Below are 20,854 nucleotides of genomic sequence, written 5' to 3' on the forward strand. Positions count from 1 at the left end.
GGAACTGCAGTTATGTAAACAGGCTTTGAAATCGTGATGAGAACAAACGTGACAACTTCGTACCCTTTCAGTTTTGCCTGCTGTCAGGCTGCTGTTGTCCTTCGAAGGTGACAGGCTGTCAGGTTCCCGTTTGTATTTCTAGATGTAGTAGCAAGCCTTGAGTTACTTCTCTAAAACTTAAAACACATAAACCTTCCTCAAACATCGTATTCTGTTTGTGGTACTGTTGGGCTAAGTTTAACCAATTCTGTGAATTCTTATAAAATGTCACGGAGGCTGTATGTATTCTGGACAGTTAGTGCCCTTTGCATGTTGTCTCCATTCAATAACTGCTCTCCTGCTGTTTGGTTTTTTTTTTAGCCCTGTTACCGTAAATGCCTGCATTCTAACATAATTTATGTAACATTTCAAAGTTTATGCAAGTCATAACTTTAAACATCCACTGAAATGAAGTTGCTTTTTTTTTAAAAAGTGATAGTGTTCAAAACTTTATCGTGATATCCATTTAGTAGTAGTGTGTAAGTAGTTATGCTTAGATCCTCTCGGTTCGTTTGATGCAGTAGATAGACTCCGAAGCAATACCTGTAGATTCTGATATGAGAGAGCACCCGTAGTTTCAGCTTGCACCAGAATTTCAAATTTTGTTATGTTTGTTAGTCAGCAAGTGTCCATGCATGCGTTACTTATATAGGAATGTTAGATAACTTTCGCTTTCACTGTTTGCCTTGCAGTTATAAATCCCGGGGATTGAAAATTACACGGGGTAACTCCATAGCTTCCATAAACCCACAGATATGTGTCCTAGCTAAGGAAGAGGTAGTCATGAGCAAGGGAAAATTGTTCAGCGTTAATTATAAGACTTTGTTTCTGTGGTTAATGGGATGCTTTTGTTTGCAGAATCAAGCTTTGAGGGTTAAGCTCCAGAGTAGGTGCAAGTAAATGCTTTCTACAGCTAAAGTTTGCTCATGCCTTTGTTCTGAGTACATGTGCATGCACAGACACACCCCTGAGAGAAATTTGTTTGCCATTGATAAACACAGGTGTCTTCTTGAATCCTTTTAGGAGCTTCTTACGTAAAGCAGTTGATTTTAAACTCTTTCCCCCTTCATGTTTCTGCAGACTTGCTAGACTTCTTTCTTTCTCACATATCACCCCAAAAAAACTTTCTCCTCAGCTTTGTACAGGTGCTGACAATGTAGAAGTGTGGTGGTTCACTAAAGGTACAGCAAATGTTACAGGTTTAATACCCTACTAGGTTTTCTTCCCTAAAGTTCATGCCATGAAGGATTTTTAGAAAGTTGGAAATTGTATTATGTAGCACCGGAAGACTTGGTTTAGATTTTTTTCTCTAATACTTAAAATAATAGATATCTTGCATTATCAGTTTCTTTAAGGACAGATGGCAAAGTGTCCGTAAGAATCTGGGGGGAGAGGAGGGGTGACTTGGGTTGGTGTGAACAGCCATTTATAACGTATTTTATAAATAGAATTCTAGCATTGCCTTGAGTTTTGCATAAATCTAATTTTAAATGAACACACATTTGGAGTTAAGAGCTCTTCTCTTGACTAAATAACTTTCCCTAGGGAAAAATGCAATCAAAGATTTAATATTCAAGCATCAAGTCACAAGATATTTAAATGACTAATTAGTGTTTTGATGCACAAAAAGGAATATATTTTGCTTCCCTTTCATCTTACCTCTCTCCCATCCTGTTCCTACAAAGAATAAATATGGAAAACAGTGCATCTTCATTATTGCAACTTGAAACTTCAGATGAGCAATGCTGTTTTGTAAGAGTCCTCTGAAGGCCAAAAAAAACTTGTCAATTCTCAAGTATGCAACAGATAAGAGGGATACAGTAATTGTTTAAAAACAAATGACAACTAAGGACCTTCCTTAAAGTGATGTTTTAATTCTGTTAACAAGCGAAGTGTACCTTTCTGCTTAGTAAGTCATAAGTTCAGTTAGTGGTTTTGTTTGGAGGTAGAAGGCTTAGAGAGCTTTTTACTTACTCCTGGCACACAGGCAGTGGTACTTGGAGCTATCAGCTGATAGCTCTGACAGTTGGGTTAGCTCCAGAGTTTGTAGGGTAAACACACAGTGGCTGTTGCTAAATCTAAGAGACTGAAAACAATCAGGAGACGCATGCATCTGTTAAATAATTACAACCAAAGCCTCCAAAATGTGAGGATGTTTCTTACGCAACACTAAACGTCCGCTGCATTATCTCAGCCTTGTTTTTGAGCAAAATGCATCCTCAGCGCAGTGATTTTGACAGCCAGAGAAGAGGTCACTGTTAATACTGTAGTGATGCAGATTCAGGTAACACATTCATTTCAATTCATAACAAACGGCCTGAATAAGGAAGTAGACGGTGGCAGATTCATTTATCTTTGGGAGTAGTGTTTCTTTCAAGATGGTAATTTGTGTGACACAATTTTTGCCTTTTTCCTTAACTGGAAATTGAGATTTCAGACTGGAACATAAAGCAGACAGCTGGAAAAGCATAGCAAATACAACTTTTCTGAACTTACTTCAGATAAACTACTTTACTGAAGAAATCAGACAGCCTGAGTCTTCTTAGCTTGTTCACTAAGTTACGTTTTGCAAAGGAAAAATGCGTAGCTTTGTAAGCATCCTAAACTTGGTGGCTTTTCCAGCCATACCAAGGAAGACTTTACTAATTTTCCCTGTTTTTTTTTTTTCTTTCCTGAATGAAAGAAGATAGAACAACCTTATCTTGCCCCTCAGCCTTTAGGCTCTCTTACATCAAAAACAGAAACTTGAGATGGGTGGGTTTTTTGGAGGCTTTGTAGCTGAATTCAATTTTCTAGAAGGTTTTTAATGTATTTTCTTTCTAAAAAGATATTACCTCATCATCCCCTCTCTCCCCCCCAAGAAAAAGAAGAAAGCAATGTTTTTTGAAGCACCTCAAGTCAACGCTTGTAAGTGTATGTAACACATCAAGATGTGTGAACTTCTTAGGATCTTTAGTTGAAGTACTGCAACAACAAAGGCAATGTGTGAGCAGAGATACTTTTAAATGAGTGCTATGTTACACATCATAGAAATGGATTATGTGAATAGGAAAACATAGCTATTTTAATGAAACTTCTACAGTTAATGACGGTTCCTGTTCAGTGTGGGTATGGGAATTAACCTCTTTTCTTAATTTTGTTATCCTGATGTGAATGCTGACATTACTATGGTTTCACTAAGGATTTGAATGCTGTGTTTCTGTTTAGCCTTGTGTATGTTAAAGTTTGTATGTGTTAGATGCACCTTTTCCATCAGGTAAAATTCTCTAAATCCAAGTGTCTCTGTCCTTGGTGTTGAGGCAGGGGAGAGTGAATTATATAAGTGGTGAGAAGTCTTGTTGCTTCATTATATTACTCTTAACTTCCTCTTCTAACTAAGCTCGAGGGCCAGTGGTTAATCTCTTCACTCTTCACTCAGCAGTAGCAGCGTCCTTGTCCTACTAGATTGTTTCCAGGCGTGATGCACCGTGTGCAGTTCAGCTCTTAGGGGTCAGGATTTACAGTTCCATTTTGGTGAGTTACTAATAGCTAGGTATCCAGGAAAACTAGGCACCCAGAGCCTGAAATCACAAGCTGCACAACTGCTTTTTAATTTCTTACCATTTTCCTTTGCAAATGTGTTATAATGCAACTAACAGGTTGCACAGAAAGTGAAATGAAGTCTGCACATGCAGTTGTCAGCTGTAAAAGCTATTATATTCCATTATCTGGTGTTTGTTATCTGTCAAAATAGTTTAATGTGTGCTTTTGATCTCTTCAAATCCATAGCTGTAGTTCTCTTCCCTGCCCCAGCTTTAGAGATGTTCAAGAGAAGCTTATTTCTTAAATTGTCATCATTAAACATTCTTAATCATTTTTTTCCTGATATCAGCATGAGCATCCAGTATTTCTGAAATGTCATATACAACCTGATGATGATGATTTAGTGTTCATTCAAATCCTTTGAAACATTTAAAATGTATCCCTAACAGGGCATCTCTAACTTAGCAAAGCAATAGGTTAATTCACATTTACCCCCTTTTGACCAGGCTCCTCTTCACAAAACTTCCTTGAGCACAGCTGCTGTGGCTCTTCTCCAGGAAGTGTACCCAGAGAAAATAGGCCTTTCTCCTCCCAAATCCATGCTGGAGGCATTGGGAAGTGAGCATAGCCAGACTATATTGATACTGAAACAGATGTTTTCCACCTTTTCAAGGGAAAAAGCTGGTATGGAACATAGCAGATGAGGCCTATGTCACCATCTCAGCTATGGTGAATTTAAAAATGAGTGAATTAAGCGTGTAGCTTAGGTGTAGCGAGTCAGTGAAGGAAAGGATAATAGGATCTTTTCAGTGAAACTCAGGTGTGTAGTCTCTTCTGGTCAGGGCACTCTTAAGAAATCACGTTCTGTCAGTGTTTCAATAAAAGCGTGTGTTTCCTTCCAATTAAACACCTGTGTATATGGTTTTTAAGTACTCTTAAAATCTTTCCTTTGCTGATGCATGGTTCGCTGATATTAAGTGCTTTGGGATCTTGTAGGGGCAATCAGTATTATATGAATGTAAAATCGTAACGGGTCCTGTGACTGAATCATTAGGCTCAAGTCTGTTTTCTTCCTCTTTGATGTAGCAAAACTTAACCACATTCAGTTAGGAACAGGAAGCAGAGAGAACAGCTATGGGATTTGATAGTATCCTGGAGACTAACCGTCCTGATTGAAAGTTCAGGACTCATGATAGCGTGTTGTACCACACAGAAGTCAGGCGCTAAGTTGAAGTTGTGAGCAGAGGATTGTCACGAAGCGAGTTGATGATGTGATGTTTGCTCTGTATACGTTGTCCAGTAGACATAATATCAGTAAGGGTGTGTGTCCCATGCTTCAGAGCTACATAGAAAATAATTAAGGTTACAGAAAACAGCAAGAAGAGTGTTACTTGATCCTTAGCGTCTTGTGTGGGTCAGAAGCTTCTGTAGGATGTCCAAACTCTGTTTTGAAGTAGGATGTCATTCACACCACGGAGGGTATGAATTAATTAACAAACCCACTCTGGAAGAATTCAAAGCCAGGGCACCTGTGTTCCAAGTGAAAGCCATTCTTTTTCTGTTTTGTTTAATTTCCATCCAAGTTAAGTATGTATAGAAAAGCCATTTAATTTCTCCAGAAGAGCAAAGTGTAAACCGGTTTTGAGTAATGAGTTTGACATATGCATGCTCAAGTTATTTCTGACCTTTTCTTGATTTCCTGGTAATTGGCACAAAGAGGAGGCTTGCAGCAGCAGTGAGCAGTTTTATGCATAGCAGAGTAACCTACTCTGAGACCAGTTGTTCGTGTTCAGGCTTAAAACAGGCTAAGCTTATTTAGAGCTCGTTTGTGAGGATAGTTAGCCACTGGAAGAGATTGAAAATCTCTCCTTATTTACTTACATTAAGATGGAGAAAAATCCACAAAGGTAACTTTGTTAACAATATTCTTAGTGGCACAAGAAGGAATGGAGCTGGTAGGGAGCTTTTGGAGTTAAAGGAGAGGTGCTGATTTTATTTCAGGATAAGTTTAAGGTCATTTTTAGGGTACACTTGTACAGAAAGGTTTTAACTCCCGGGAATTTTGATATCATCTCTTAAGGATAAGGTTATCTTCGTGATTGTTTTTCATATTTGATCTATAGTGTAATGGATTTCAGCAAAGGGACATTATTCATTGTATGCAGTAAAATACTTGTGCAGTTAACACCAGGAAGGTTTAATAACTGAGTAACTTAAAGGTACATCACCCTGATCCTTCATTAGTGTTTCTTTGGATTTTAATAGCCAAAGTCTTGTATTTTATTCTTAAACTTAAATAATCTATTACTTGTTTTCAGGTAAGGGGGAAGAAAGTGTAGTGTGGCCAGCCCTTACACGTGCTAACATTTTCTTTGAGCATACTTTGCTTGTCGCTGTCTCAAGAGTTACCATAATTCTGTGGCCATGCCCAGTGGTGCTTGTGCATTTATTTCAATATCAAAAATTTGCAGAGTATTCACAGCGAGTTTTGTACACCCATAAGTTAATACGTTACTTTTTCAAGTAAAAGTTTTAAAGAAGTGTGTGCTTGTGCATGGCAGTCTGCGCTGCTAAAGGAGAGTACTGTAATCCACTGACCTTAGTTATCTGTAAGAGGTTATTTCTTCTTTTTCCACTTCGTTATTTCTAAGAGCTAGCTTTAATATCCAGGAATGCATCACAGGGCTAACATATCAGAATAGAAATACCAGTTGTTCTGTATATCCTCCTGCTGTTTAATGAGCTCTCTATATGCTCTTTGCCAGCGGTGTCTTTGTATTTCTCAGCTGTATGTTTGTTCTAGGAGTAATTTAATTCTGGGAGGGTCTCTCTAGTTTAAAAAAAAAAATGCATGACAATGAATTGCAGGAATTGAAGATGAAACAAACATTTGGGAACCCACTGGTCTGTATCTCTTCAAGCACAGGTACTTTGAGCGAGAGAGGAAACCATCCTCTTATGGTTTAAGTACCACTCTCAAAGATTCATTTCCTTTATATTTAATCAGAAGTTAAGAAATTCATGCTTTTTTGAATTGAAATGGAAGCTTTCAAGAGGGTGTTGATGGAAGGAATTGCTTGCTAGCATCCAAAGTGACGCTGCATCCTGGTACAAAATCATGTAGTGCTCAATTATGAGGGCCCAGAGTGACATGGTAAAATGAGGCTGGTCTAAGCACGGTTGTTGAGTGAATAACGAGTTTATTTTGCATTCATACCTGTGTACCGATATCACAATTCAGAGCTGGTGCCTTCCTAATTGTAAATAGAAATTAGATAAGAGATGTTCTAGCCTGCCTGGAAGGCTTAGCAAGCTCATGCTTAAGGAGGGAGATTTGAAATACGGACTGCCCGTGTATATGCTTAATGCTGCTGAGTGTTTTCTGTTAGGATTTGTAAGGCTCTAGGCTTCAGGTTCTTCACTGATCAGATATGCAGCCCACAGCACGTGGCTGTCATCAGGAAAGTGCTAGCATGGAAATTAAATTCTGTTTGGGCTTCTGCTTCGTGACTTTTCAAAACCTGAGAGTTTCATGCCAAGACTGTTGTTAGGAAAGCACATTGGTAGCGGGTTAAGGATGCAGAACTCTTGGAAGGGAAAGAAGGGTGCAGGTAACTTTGTCAAACTATTGATTTGCAGTAGATGTTGCCCAAAATGATCTTCAGGGTGTAGGTAGGGAAGCACTTGATGCAGCTGGATTAGTTTGTTCTTCTGTCGGTGTCATTATCATCCCATGTAGTAGTTCTGTCTACATAGTACCTCATCTTTTCCTCCAGGCATTTTCCCCAGATTTTCATGTTTGAAATTGCCAATTGTCTTGCATTTTTAAATTGTATAGTTTTGTTCTCCTCAAGTTTCTTTATAACACTGATTAAATCACATTCCTGGTTTCCTGCATGTTTACATTTTCTCTTAGGAAGTGCTGTTTTTAATTGCATGATAAATCTACGTAATCCCCCTCCCCACCCCCTACCCCGTATTAGTATGCCAGCAGGACACGTCCTGCATGCCTTTATGATTCTTGATTTTTCTTATTAAGAATTATTAAGATAATTCTGAGAAGTTTTGAGAGAAAATCAGAACTGGCAGTAGAGGTATTATATGATATTGTAAGTTAACATGTAATATTTACAATTCAGGAATGTGGATATATCTCAGAGAATATCTGAATTTGAAACCACACGGAGGTTTTGTTGGCAAGTTGAGAAAAGGGGGTATAGGTAAGAGCCAACCGGAGTGTCTTGTATAGTTACTGACTCTGTTCAGTGATTACCTCTGCAAAACTGTTAAAGCCTGCAGGTGCTTATGGATAAGTTTATGCATTCTTTTCAATTTATTTACAGTTTATTTTTTCTTGTGTTTTCATTGTTGTAATTGATGGCCTTGTTTGCGCTCCCTTTCTGTTTATCTTCTGCTTTGTTAGAAGAAAGTTATGATTAATATTAGTGCACTGGCTCTGCTTTGTGCCGAGGATGTTGTAGTTCTGAGGCAGAGGCCAGGTGCTGTATGAGACTGTTGGAATGGTAGGATGAAGGCCACTTAATAGTCATAGTTATCTTGGGAAGCCAATGCGTTTTGTCAAGTTAAGATTTCAACAAACTTCATGTCAGTAGACAAGACTTCATCTGTTTGCATATGATAGGAAAGAACTGAAACTGAAGTGAAACAGCTTTTTTTCTTTTTTTTTTGCCAGTAATGTTAGTCTTGCTCAATGAGGAAGAAAGCATGCATGGGGGTAATTAGTGACACATTCAAAAAACTTTTACCAGAGCTGTAGAAGTGACTCACAGAACTTTCTCGTGTGTTTACTCTGTCAGCTGTCCTCAGAAGTATCCTGAGGAGTCTTGTCTTGGGAAGATGGTCAGAAATGTCCTTACTGCTATTAAGCATTAAAGTCAAAGTTGGTATGTGATGGGTTGGAACAGAAGGCAGTGAGTTCTTGGTGACCTTCAGGGCTTTATTGGTGGTGGTTGTTGACAGTTCAGCGTTAACCCTTGCATCTGTCCTGGTTTTCCATGGCATCTATATTCTCATTGCAGAAAGCTGTTGAGTTGGCATATGGTAGTTAAATTTTGTCTTTGTTTGGGAGCTTTAATCAGCTTTTAGCTATTTGAAGCTTGGGCTACAGAAATAAATAGGTCCTAGAAATAGAGACCTTTGGCCTTGATTAGAAAATCTGGAGATGCTTCCGAGGAAAAAGCATCTCTGAAGTGCTCGTTACAAGCTTATAGAAAACAAACCTGTAAAAAATGATCCCTCGGCTTTTTCATTACCGATTCACTTTGGCAGGTAAAGGCCCATGGGTGTGATTTGGTAACTTGATGATTTTTTATATCTGGCAGCTGATCTACCTTGGTAATTTGAAAAAAGAGGGGCAAGGTATCTGCCATTTCATTTTGGCTTTCATTAAATTGTAACTTCTCTGCTATGATTTTCTGGGGGGAAAAATGTTTTTCAAGGTTAGTTGTCTTATGGATAATCATCATCCTGTTTATCAGCAGTCTGGGTTTGACTTCATACTTGACCCGTGCTCAAGAGAGAACTCTGGATAAGAAACCCTTTTTTGGTTAATCAAGGGGAAGATTTAGCAATAGAAGTCAGTAGGTCTAGAGATGGTCCCTTGTCCAGGAATGTTTTGCGGTGGGATCAGGAGTCTATGTACAGTTCACTTCTGTGTTTATAGTGGATGTTTATCTTCCTCTTGTGGTTTCTCCCACCATTGACAGAGCCAGTGTGCGTGTGTGTCTTGGGCTGTGGGATCATTTCTCTTGAGATGGTTGTGCTGAGAAATACAGCCTGGATTTTTTCAACACTCTGCTCTTTTGCACTTGGTAAATTACCCATCCAGATTACCTGAGAAAACTAGACGGTACCCATTGCTGAGGAGTTGAAGGAAGTCAAGGCACCAGTTTAGCAGATGGCACTGTCTGCTCAGGTGGTGCTGGAATCTGAGGGCCTAAGCCAGCATTTGGCAGCAGTATCGCTTCCAGGGATGGAGAGAGAGAACATCATCTTAGTTTGGCTTATTGTTCCTGAACTGACTGAACTAGGTCAGATCTCTACCGTAATACTGAGAAGATGGAGAAAGCAGGTACACATTGTCTCGTGGGTAGCTAGTGGTTCTTGATATGGTAGTTCCCTTTAACTTAGCAATGTGGAAAGGAATAAAACACCTACTTAAGGAAGAGGCCATACACAGCCACATATTTGAGAACCTCAGGTAGGTGTTGGAACCAGGGTGCTGTCAGAAATACCCAAACACGCAAATGAAAATGGATTGAAATGCCTTCTAGATGGTTTTTATAAAGTTTTCTGAAGCATTAGTCTCAAAGACTTTTATCTCCATGTATCAGTGATATTTTGTTGATCAGCATAAAGGAAACGGCTTCCCCACTATGACGTTGGGGCTTAAGTGTGGTTCTAAATACCATAGGGACTTTTTTGTGATAGCAAACTGTGGCAAATACTTGGTCATTTTGGTTAGAATTTCTTGTTAACAACACATTTTATCTTTATGCCTAGTTCTGTTTTTTTTTTTTTTTTTTTTTTTTTTTTTTACCTTTCATTTTAATGTTGTTTTTCCTTTCTGTTGATCAGTTATTATTTGGTCTTTATTTTCAGTGTGGGGGAAAAATGTGGGAGCTGAGCAGAATGATGATTGAATGTGGCAAGCGGTATGAAACCAAGACTGTAATTGGCAATTTAAAGGCAGCTCCTATTTTTACTCTAAAAACGTAACCAGTGTCAAGTTGATGGTTTTCAAGACATGTATATTTATAAAAGATTATTTAGCACATGTTAATGGCAGTAGAGCTAAAATACTCTGTGCACAGAAGGGACTTGAACTGATGCAGAGCACAAAATCTGACGTGCAGTCCTCTGATAGTTTACATAGGGCTTGGTGGGAAAAGGGAGAGACAGGATGGCTAGTGTAATAGGATCTTTTAGGTTTCATAAAAGGGTTTCTCTGCTGATACTGAGTCCAAGAATACAGTCCACGTATTTGGGAATGACACAAAGTTTCTAAAATACCTATAACGCTTCAATATATTATATTATATATATATAAAAGCATGGTTATTCATACCACAGCTTTGTTCCCTGGGCACCAGGAGTTAGTTACCCATTCAGAAGCGTAACAGTCTGCAGCTGCACATTTGGTGGAGATGCAGGTAGCTCTGTGTTGTGTTCCACGTAGGTGTGATACAGCTTGTTCGGGGGATGATGAGTGGCGTTCTGGGGTTTGACTGCTCTGGCTTTGGTAGGTGGAGGTGGTAACATCAAGGTTGATCTCCGTGAGAGATCGCGTGCATTTAACTTGTGCTGTGGGTACAGGCTTCTGCAAATACAATAGATACAAGGAATGAAGACGTAAGGAATACCAGTGTGACATTCGGTTTTGGGGTTTTTTGGATGTCTGGAAGGTCCTAACACCTTTGTCTTACCAGCATTCAGGTCAATTTAAAATACCACTTTGCATTTGAAAAAGGCAGCAAAAATTTGCCTGGGCTGAAAAAACTGACAGTGTGGCCTGAATTTATGGATGCTGTCATATTTTAAATCCCATTCGGTGTTCATATTTTGTCCCAGTCAGACAGTTAGGTCTCACACTGTACACAGAAAGAATAACCACGACAGTTACAATGCATTGAGCTTATGAGCACTAGGGAAGTGCTTGTCCTTACTGTAAACCTTCCCTCTTCACCCTCTATTCTTCTCTCCTCCCTCTCCGCCTCTATATGACTTTACAGCCTCAAACCTGTCTCAGTTGCTCAGTGTTTATATCAGACTTCAAAACAAGTTTGATCATAATTGCACGTAAAAGGTCATGAATTTGGAATGCTAGTCTGTCCTGTGTTTTTAAAGGCAATCTAAATAAACTTGGAGATTACAAGACACTAAGAATAGCTGACCTATAAAGAATAATGATTTGGCATCTGACTCACACTGCATGTCATATTGCACTGTCTTTCAAAAAAAAAAAAAAAGGAAAAAAAAAAAACATTTTTACTGGTCAGGAAACATGTAAGTTTATATTTTGTCTGAGCCTTTCTGCCTAATACAGGTTTCTGCTGTAGGCAGCATCTTGGAGCACTCAAATGGAGCTCTGTTCATTCCAAGCCAAGAAAGTGTCTAAATCTGTAGATTTGTGAACTGAAGACTGACACTGCAGCAGGAAGTACACAGATAAGCTCATCACAGTGGTGTAATCTTTGGAAAGTCTATTTTAAGTTATTCAGCATTGCACCTGTCATTGTCGCTAGCGAAGAAGCGCTCCTCCTTCCACCTTTGTGGCATCAGACCTGAAATTCTGGTCTGCTGGCTGTTGTGAATACAGATGCTAATAGAGTTTAGTAGAAAAGTACTGATAGATTTTACTTGCATTTTCAGAGTCTTGTGACAAAATTTAGCTGATGAGGGCAGTTGCATGCTAATTGCTAGGACGGTTTCTTCTTTACTACATGTCTTACACAGTGCAATTCTGAGCATCTCTTCTAGCATTTTTACTTTTTACAAGGCTTATTTTGGTTTTCCCAGATATCTTAACAATTATCTTGATAGTTTTGCCATCTTGGTACATGAAAGCCCTACTTTTCTTTCCAACAGTTACATGCTGTACGGCGCTTTTTTTTTTTCTTGTAACAAAAGTTATGATTTGAAGGAATGTGAGATGGGAGCTTTGATATCGCTGACACTGTGACAGTTGCTGAAGGGATATGGTTAGGCATACTTTGGCAGTGTGTGTATTTTGCAGCCCGTGCTTCTGCTCATCACTACATAATAGCTTCTTTCCACTGTTGTGTGAGGTCTTAAACAGAGGAAGAAAGTACTTAAAAACAAAATGCTCTGGAATCTACAAATATGTGCTTGTTTAACCAGCTGGGTTTTAGCCATCAGTATGATTTGCCTTGTATCTTTTTTCTGAGCTTGCTTTCTTCCATGTAGGACTGAAATAAGTAGTACTGTGGGTTTATTTGTTTATTTTTGAAATTAAAAAAGGACTTGATAGTTCAAGGAGATATTCTGGAAGCTTCCTCAGTTTGATGTTTTATACCTGTAAAATACAAGATTTTATATGAAATGTGTCTGTGACTGTTCTTGAAAGGTGCTTAGTCTCCTTAGGTTGATAAAGCAAGCTGCTTTCAGCTTGATTGCCTGACATGAGATGCTGAGCCTTAACTATTGAACAAACAAATTCATGCAAATGTTGATGCTCGGTTTTCTTGATGATGTTTTTGATGCTTTGCTGTCCCCATGTAACTTGAATACTGTAAAATATTCAGTATAAATATCAATCAAATTCTGTTACTACTTAAGTGTGAATGACTTCTTGAGGTAATGAAACTGTACTTTACAGAAGAGGTGGTTAAACCTGACAGGAATGCGGTAAACATGAGGCAGTCTTAGGGAAGGTGGTACAGCTGTTGTAGTTGTGTTAAAGATCCCTGCGTTAAACCCCATGGTTCAGTCACCTTTTTTATTTTTTATTTTTATTTGTTTATATTTAGCTTTTGTTTCTCTTGCTCATTTTCTCCCAACCAGAAGTGAGGTTGCATACCTGTTGGGTATGTGTCAAGCCTCTTTAACTCCAGAGTTGGGCAATGCACACTACTGAAAGTTCATGGAAGAAATATGTCAATACCAAACAGAGAGACTAAAATAAATGTGGCTTGAGCTCCCAGCTTCTGATACCATGTGGCTCAGAGGCTGTGAAAACATGGCTGGTTTTTGCCCTGTTCTTAGCCTTCATGGGGTGGCCATGGGCTCCTTTTTGAGACCATGTATTAGGCTAAGTGGCTTCCTGATGAAGTACAGGCTTGTCTTGTGGTTCGTGACCAAAACTGTTACTGCATTCTTTGAAGAGTTGGTTACTAGTTGGGCCTATGGTTTAGACTAACCCAGACAACCAGAGATTGACTACTTATTTTTAAAGGTCCTTGACTATAGCAGCACAACTGGATGTTTAGGAAGCTGACCTTCGAGCACCAGGGAGTGTTAAGTTTAGATATTATTTTCAGGGTTTGTTTTTAATGATTTTTAACAAAAATAAATAAATCTCTTCTTCCTGTGAAGAAAAAACGAGTCTAAATCTTTAAGCAGATGTGGATCTGGGAAGCTGCTGATCCCTGCAGCTTGTGTGGTTTGGCTTGCGGAAGGCAATGGTTTTTAAACCTTCTGTAAGCTTATAATGGAAAGATACAGGCACTTCTCAAACTACATGTTACGGATTTATTCCCTTGCCTGGTGTTTTTTAGTGCCTTTTCTGTCTTGTTACTGTACTGCTGTCAAGCTGATGAATGGGTCAGTTTTGAGGTATGCTCTAAAGGCAAAGGAAAAAAGGGTTGGCTTAATGAGGGACACTGCAAGACTTGGTCTGAGGAACATTTTTGTGGAAGAAGTAGTTGATATTTCACTCCATGGCTGATGTAGAAAACTTCTGAGAGAAATGTAAAAGTTCACCCAACTTAGTTATCATCTTTTTGAGTCCTGTCATCTATCTAAATGGTGAAGTTCAGGGCAGGTGGTAAATCTCCAAGTGCTGTGCTCAGTGCTGTGCTCTGCCATACAGCAGGAGCAGTTGCAGCACCCTGTCTGAATGGAGCACAGCCACGTGTGCCTGTGCATGCTAATACTCAAAAGAGCTCTGAAACAATAGGAACTTGTTTCCTGTGAAGTTGGGTACCGTGTTCCTCGTTATTCAAATGATGGTTTTTTTTGTTTTTTTTTTTTTTTTTTTTAGCAGTGCTCACTCTTGTTAACACTGATGTGATGTTCCTGTAACTAACAAAAATGCTGGAATACAAGTGTAGAGCTTTTGCCATACAAAATTGTTAGGTAGGATTGCTGACATGCAGTAATGTTCAAGCAAGTAACAAGATTGCTTTGGTTTTATTTTAGTTTGGGAACTTGATACAGTTTTCTTACGGGTCAACTAATGAAAAATCTTGACTTTCCACTTCCATGTCATATAAGGGGGAAATGTTTTTGCCATAAAGGTTTATTCAGGCTCTCTGAAATGACTTTATAGTTGGAATTTGTGATGATAAAAGGCTGGATTTTAAGGGTTTTTCATTCCCACATAGAGTGTATCCTGAAAGCTGTGACTTCATAAACTCCATCAAGTATTAGTTTTCTGATACAGCCTGCTTTGAGCAGTGGAGGTCATGCCCTGGGCTACTGAAGTAATGTGCACTAAAAGCATCTTAGTGTGTCCTTCAGGATCCTTTAGTTAGGGTTCTGTTTAACGCGATCACTTAGGTGGCTTCGCATCATTCTCCCCAATGACCGCTGTGCAGCTGGAGCAGCGAGCCATGGTAAGGAAGTGGTAAGGCAGGCTTGCAGTTAATTCTGGAACTGTGAAATGCAGCTGTGTGGTGAAGTCAGGGGCGATGGGCTGAACTACGCTGCTGTTGGATAGAGGCAGTTCCACCTTTTCCTTAGAGCTGGCTGTGGTTTATGCATTACCTCTCAGTGAACCCATTTAGCTCAGGCACAAGCAGAAGACAACTCACCTAAGAATAACTCCATGCATTTCTGGGCTGAATAGGCTGATTGCATGACAGCAAAGGAAAAGGTGGGGAGTTCTTACAGCTCTTAGCAACTCTAAGGAAATAGGATAGCTCCTTCTGAGCTGTTAGTAATTTCCATACAAAACCATTCAAAGCAGTGTTGAGCATTATGTTTCTGAGTGGATGTAGTGCAGTTGCGATTAGACAAGCTGCCACACTGCTCCAGTCTTTTTAGGGAGTCTGGAGAGGATCTGTACCTGTGGATGCTGAGGTGTAGATTCAGTTGGTGAGCTATGTAATGTAGTCAGTGCATAAATGCTGAAGGTTTCCCAGTTCCCAGGATTCCTGTATCGTGAATGTGCTCCTCTGTAGCTTGCTCTGAGCTGATTTCACTTGTTTCTTTGTCTGTTTTTCCAGAGTAATTTGGAATATGAAACTAATCTTCATTCAGTCTTCTGGTAACAGGACAGCAAATCACTCTGTTTCTTCAAGCATTGTTATGATCTCTAGTAATAATGTTGTTGGGCTTGTGGATCAAATGCCTGTGTCCTCCACCCCCGTACCACCATTCACTGAACAAATGTAACAAATGAAAATTTCACAGAATGTGTAAGCAATTCCCTACTGGAAGTTCAAATATGGAAATAAGATTTTTCCAAGAAAAGGATAGGCTCCTTGTATACTCCTAGAAGTAACTGATTTGAGCATTGGGAAAGCAGTAGGCTAAGATGCTGAAGACTTGTGTGGCTGACCTCGTTTTTAACCAGTGTTCCAGATAAAAAGACTAATAATTAGCAAGGTTTCTTGATAGTCTGTTAATTACAAAAATGCATATTTTTTTTAAGTACAATTAGATTACATTTTCACTGAGCAACTGCTGCTCCTAGACAGCTGTTTAAATTGGGATTTGTAGCAGAGATCTAATTATTGTAGTAATTACAGCGGAATCCTTCTTAATTGACTACTCATGAGACTGACATCAGTTGATTAACAGAAGTGATCTCCATGGTCCTTCACCATGTCTGGAATATGAAGGGACAGCTCTGGGCTGTGCCACAATTACAAGCAAACAGATTTCTCTACTGCATGGAATGATTTGGGGTGGTGAGAGATCCTGGTTGCCTGAGGAGGGAAGGCCTTACAGCCACATGACTCTTTGGGCACTTACACGGATGTGAGGAGTTGTTTACCCAGTGTTTTCATGTACAAGTACCCATAACAGAAGGATGGCTCACACTTGTTTGCAGCCCAGACTTCGCTTTTTTTTATTTTTTTAAATCTGCTGTCTCCTTCAGGACCCATCAAAGGGAGAGCAAGGCACTGCATGATGCTGCTCTGGTGACCCACAGCCCTTGTCTTGTTCTGATCACATGTGCTTGTTGTAACCAAATTCAAACTATTGCCAACATTTCTTATGTTATTCACATACCTGGGGTCAGGAGGGTGGAAGCTCCTTACCTACTTGCCCAAACCTACTACATTGCCATTAGCAAAGGTGTTCAAGAGCTGCCGTTTGCTGTCTGAGAGTCCCAGGTCGGTGTAGCCAGGGGCTGATCAGGGTATGTTTGGAGCTGTACGACAGCAGCTACTCGGAAACAGATGCGGTAACAAACTTCTCAGAATGTCATTGCTGTTTTGCATGTCTTAACGTGTGGATATGCATGTGAGGTGATAAAGGGAAAGTGTGTGGTATTGTTTCTGTAATAGGCTGTGAAGGCTCTTGTTTGAGAGCGTTTTTAGCTTTCAGCCATGTGAGAGGCAACCATGGCCACTTACTGTCCTAAAGATTAGAAAAGCACAAAGAAGCTTGGCGTGTCTCTGACCAGTTTACACTGATCCAAGTTGGCTATTATATTCCGGCTGTGTACTCTTTATCTCTCCTTGCAGCATCACTGGTGCTTGTCCTGGGTAGGCAGATATTGCAGTGGTAAATAGCTACCCCCTGAGTCCCACAGAAACACATCCCAGTGCTTGAGCAGGCCCAAAGGAGGGCCAGGTAATAATGTGAGGTACTAATGGGTAGTATGAAGCCAAGCAGTTCCTGACTCTTTTTTTTACTTGCCGTGATCTCAGATCTCCGTGCTCCTTCCAATCTTGGATATAAATTAACATCTGTTTAGTAGGTTGCAGAATAACTAAGAGCTGGTAACAGGAAGAGTAGGTTAAGGGAGTGAGACAGTTTGGTTTTTATTCCCTTCTGTCTCCTTTGTGAACAGATTGTTGGGTTGAATCTGTACAGGAATTTCCTTTGGAGTAGTTTGACTGTCAGCCTTCCAAAAGAGACTGAACCTGACCATGCAGCTTACTGAGATCCTCGTGTGGCTGAGAGACAGCACGTGTACCCCATAACTTGCTGAGCTGAGCCAAGGAATGGGGAGAGCAGGGCACGGTCTGCATGCAGGAGGTCACAGAAGTGCTCTGGGAGTCCCAGCCCTGTGTTACAGGGTGAGTTGGAATGGTCCCCGCTGGGTGTCATGGTGACTTTGCTCTTTTCTACACTGACCTCACACCAAGAACCCTTGGTGCTGATGATGTAAGGTAACCCAGATGCAGGGACGGCGTTGTCCCTGTGAACTCAGCAGCCAGGAGCCTTGACTTTGTAGCCTGCAGTCAGGCTGCTCCTGCACCAGTTCATCAACTCTCAGATGACACAATCGTAGAATCACTTAGGTTGGAAAAGACCTCTGAGATCAGCAGGTCCAACCGCTAGCCTAGCACTGCCAAGTCTAGCACTAAACCATGTCCCTAAGCACCACACCTACGTGTATTTTAAATCCCTTCAGGGATGGTGACTCACCCGCTTCCCTGGGCAGCCTGTTCCAGTGCTTCACAACCCTTCCAGCGAAGAACTTACACTTGATATCCAACCTGAACCTTCCCTGGCACAACTTGAAGCCCTTGCCTTTTGCCCTGTCATTGTTGCTTGGAAGGAGAGACAGACACCCTGCCTGCTACAGCCTCCTTGAGGTGGCTGGAGAGAGCGATGAGGTCTCCCCTGAGCCTCCTCTTCTCTGGGCTCCTCATCAGCTGTTCCTCATAAGACTTGTGCTCGAGGAACTCTGTAGAGTTCTCTAATGAACTCTACAGCTTCTGATTTTCTGGCTCCTAATGTTTTCTTTTTTCATCTAAATTATATGGTATTTTTGTTTGTGTGTTTTTTTTTTTAATCTTAATTATAATGTGTTTGTTTTAAAGGTGAAATGGGATTTTGCTTTTTTTTTTTTGAGAATTTTTGACTGCAAGTTGCTAGAAGGCTAATTTAAAAAAAAGTGCATTAAAAACAGCAGGTCTGGGAGTCCGTATACTTGTGTGCCCTTAGTTTTGTCTCAGCTGTTTCAGTGTAACTGTTGTGAACCTCATGGTTCCGGACAACTGCCTGTTGAAACTGGTGTCCTCTTATGCATCAGGCATTGCAGTGTGAGCTGTGAGACGGTCATGTTGGATGGATGCAAAGGATCCTCACAGGGCATTCTGATGTAAATCAGCAGGTCCATGGAGGGTAGGGAGCGGGCAGTGGTGTGCTGGGACTGCCAGCAGTGAGAGAATCAGCTGTAGCATCCTCAGGGGGAGCTGCTCTGCACGGGGGGCTGCAGAGTTGGCTGGTTTGGCAATTTCTGCAAACAATGGTGCTTTAAATTAGCACTTCCTTCAAGAGCTCTGGAGTGAAGTATTTGGGGGGGGGAAATGCAATCAAACTGCAAAATAGTGGATTGTTCCTTTCATTTTTAATAAGATGCAGTCTTTGCTGCTGCCGTAACAGAACAACACTACACGTCCCGTCAGGTTTGTTCAGCTGCTAGTGACACGATTATGTCACTTGGGCTTTTTATTTGATCACTTCAAATGCCTTGTGTTGTGGTTATCGTACTTTGAATATAGTCTGTCTACAAGGCGTGGTGCAGACTAAGTATTTTGTCAAAGTAATCTTTGTGCCCTGTCAGTGCGGGTTTTCTTTGAGAAACTGTAACTTAGAATCCAGCAAGCAGTCTTGTTGCCAAAACCTCACCAAGTATTACTAAAATGAGAAAGGAAGCAAGTACTGTTTGATTTCAGTTATTACGCGATTACTTGTAGTCGGGCTGAACCAGAATTGCAGTATGCTGTCTGTGGCATTTTAATTAAAATATACAAAGCTATGTGCACACTCTGCACATAGGGCATGTATGGCTTTTATGTAGCATGCTAGAAATGTGACTTGAGCAGGTACTGCACTTGAACAATTACCCTTGAATTCCTGCATTATCATCTGAGAGAGGTCTTGTTGCTCCTCAAATCAAAGCAGAACAAAAGTTGTAATTCCTTAGCTCACGGCTGTTCCTTGAGGCTGCAGTGATTGCTGCTCTGCTGTAATCCTGCTTTCCCCAGTGCCCTTGTTAATGCCTTCTTTAGATCGTCTTTTCGCTCTGATCGTTTGGAATCCACTTGGCAATAGCAATACAATAAAAGTGGATGCAAGTGACAGACTTTGTGTCTTAAGAATTAATAGAAAGGAAGCCTACAGAATAAAGAGTTGTGTTTGTGTGTAGTTTTGCTTAGGAAAAACATCACACCTTGCTCCATTCTGGGTAGTCAGAAGAAGGGTTGCTGTTTCAGTGGGCTTTTCCTGTAGACCCTCAAATTAGAGGAAAACTGGAGGAAAGAAGAGAAAGTTGAAAAGTAGTTGTTGAGCTTTTGTTGATTTAAACAAGTAGCAGAGTAGTCTGCAATACAAGAATTAGTGCTGGAATTTTAGCTGCCCAGTTACCTTTCAGGACAGGAATATAGAGGAATAAGGTGTAGTTTCATACTAATGGTTGGGTGTTGCAAAAAGTGATGAAGCTGCTTGTTTCCTCAGACCTTGTATCTGGTCGGAGTGCTCTTACTGCAGCCCTTTCACTCTGGGATTGTCTGAGCTCATGATGAGCCAGCGCAGGAAACTATCCTGATGGAGAATTAACTGGGGGGAGGGAGGGTAAGCAGGCAGATTTTTCACTTTGGGCTGAACTCTTTGACTAGGCTTAAACACAAATTTGGAGGAGCGTCAGTGCTGCACAAGGTAGGGGGAATGAAATTTGAGGAACAGTGCCATTGTTCTGAAAGTCGTGGATCAAATTAGCATCACAGTGGGACAGCTCCCAAGGTTGTATTACCACTAGCCTTTATATCAGGCAGAGAAAGCGAGCGAGAGGAAAGCTTTTCTGGATATGTGCCTAACGGTGGAGTTCCTGTGAAAGTGAAAGGCAGCTTCAGTGAGAATATAACCACGAACGTGGTTTAGTTCTCTGTAAAGGAAAAATATCAGAAGCAATGAATACATTTCAATATCTGGTTGTTAAACAGGGTATGTATGAAAGATCCAAAGGAAGCAAGTTGAGAGAGGGAAGGAAGTGCTAACTCCTCTGTTTTTCAGTAGTTCTGAGTGGTAGTAAGACAACTGCAGGCTATTCCAGCCTAGTTCCAATAGGAAGGATAATTTAGCTCAAAAATCCAGTTGCATGGAAACTGGTGAGTTGGAACAAATAATACATGAGCAAGTAATAGTTAAAATCAAAGAATGGTTTGGGTTGGAAGGGACCTTAAAAACCCTTCAGTTGCACACAGACACACACCACATCGTGGGCAGGGACACCTCTCACCGGACCAGGTTGCTCACAACCCCATCCAGCCTGGCCTTGAACACCTCCAGGGATGGGGCAGCCACAGCTTCTTATGCAAAGTATGCAGGGTAAGAAGAGAATATTCTGTAAGTATTCGTAGTAAGAGGAAGACCTCTTGATTATACGTGATGCTAAGATGGTTAAAAA

General features: G+C 40.5%; 1 protein-coding gene across 4 annotated transcripts in view; it reads left to right on the top strand.

The window, feature by feature from the left end:
* The window catches only part of EPC1 (enhancer of polycomb homolog 1), a 67,831-nt gene that overhangs the window by 22,403 nt on the left and 24,574 nt on the right, over window positions 1-20,854 (top strand). The window lies entirely within an intron of this gene.

Source organism: Anas acuta, chromosome 2 (assembly GCF_963932015.1).
Source record: "Anas acuta chromosome 2, bAnaAcu1.1, whole genome shotgun sequence".
NCBI classification, from domain to species: Eukaryota; Metazoa; Chordata; class Aves; order Anseriformes; family Anatidae; genus Anas; species Anas acuta.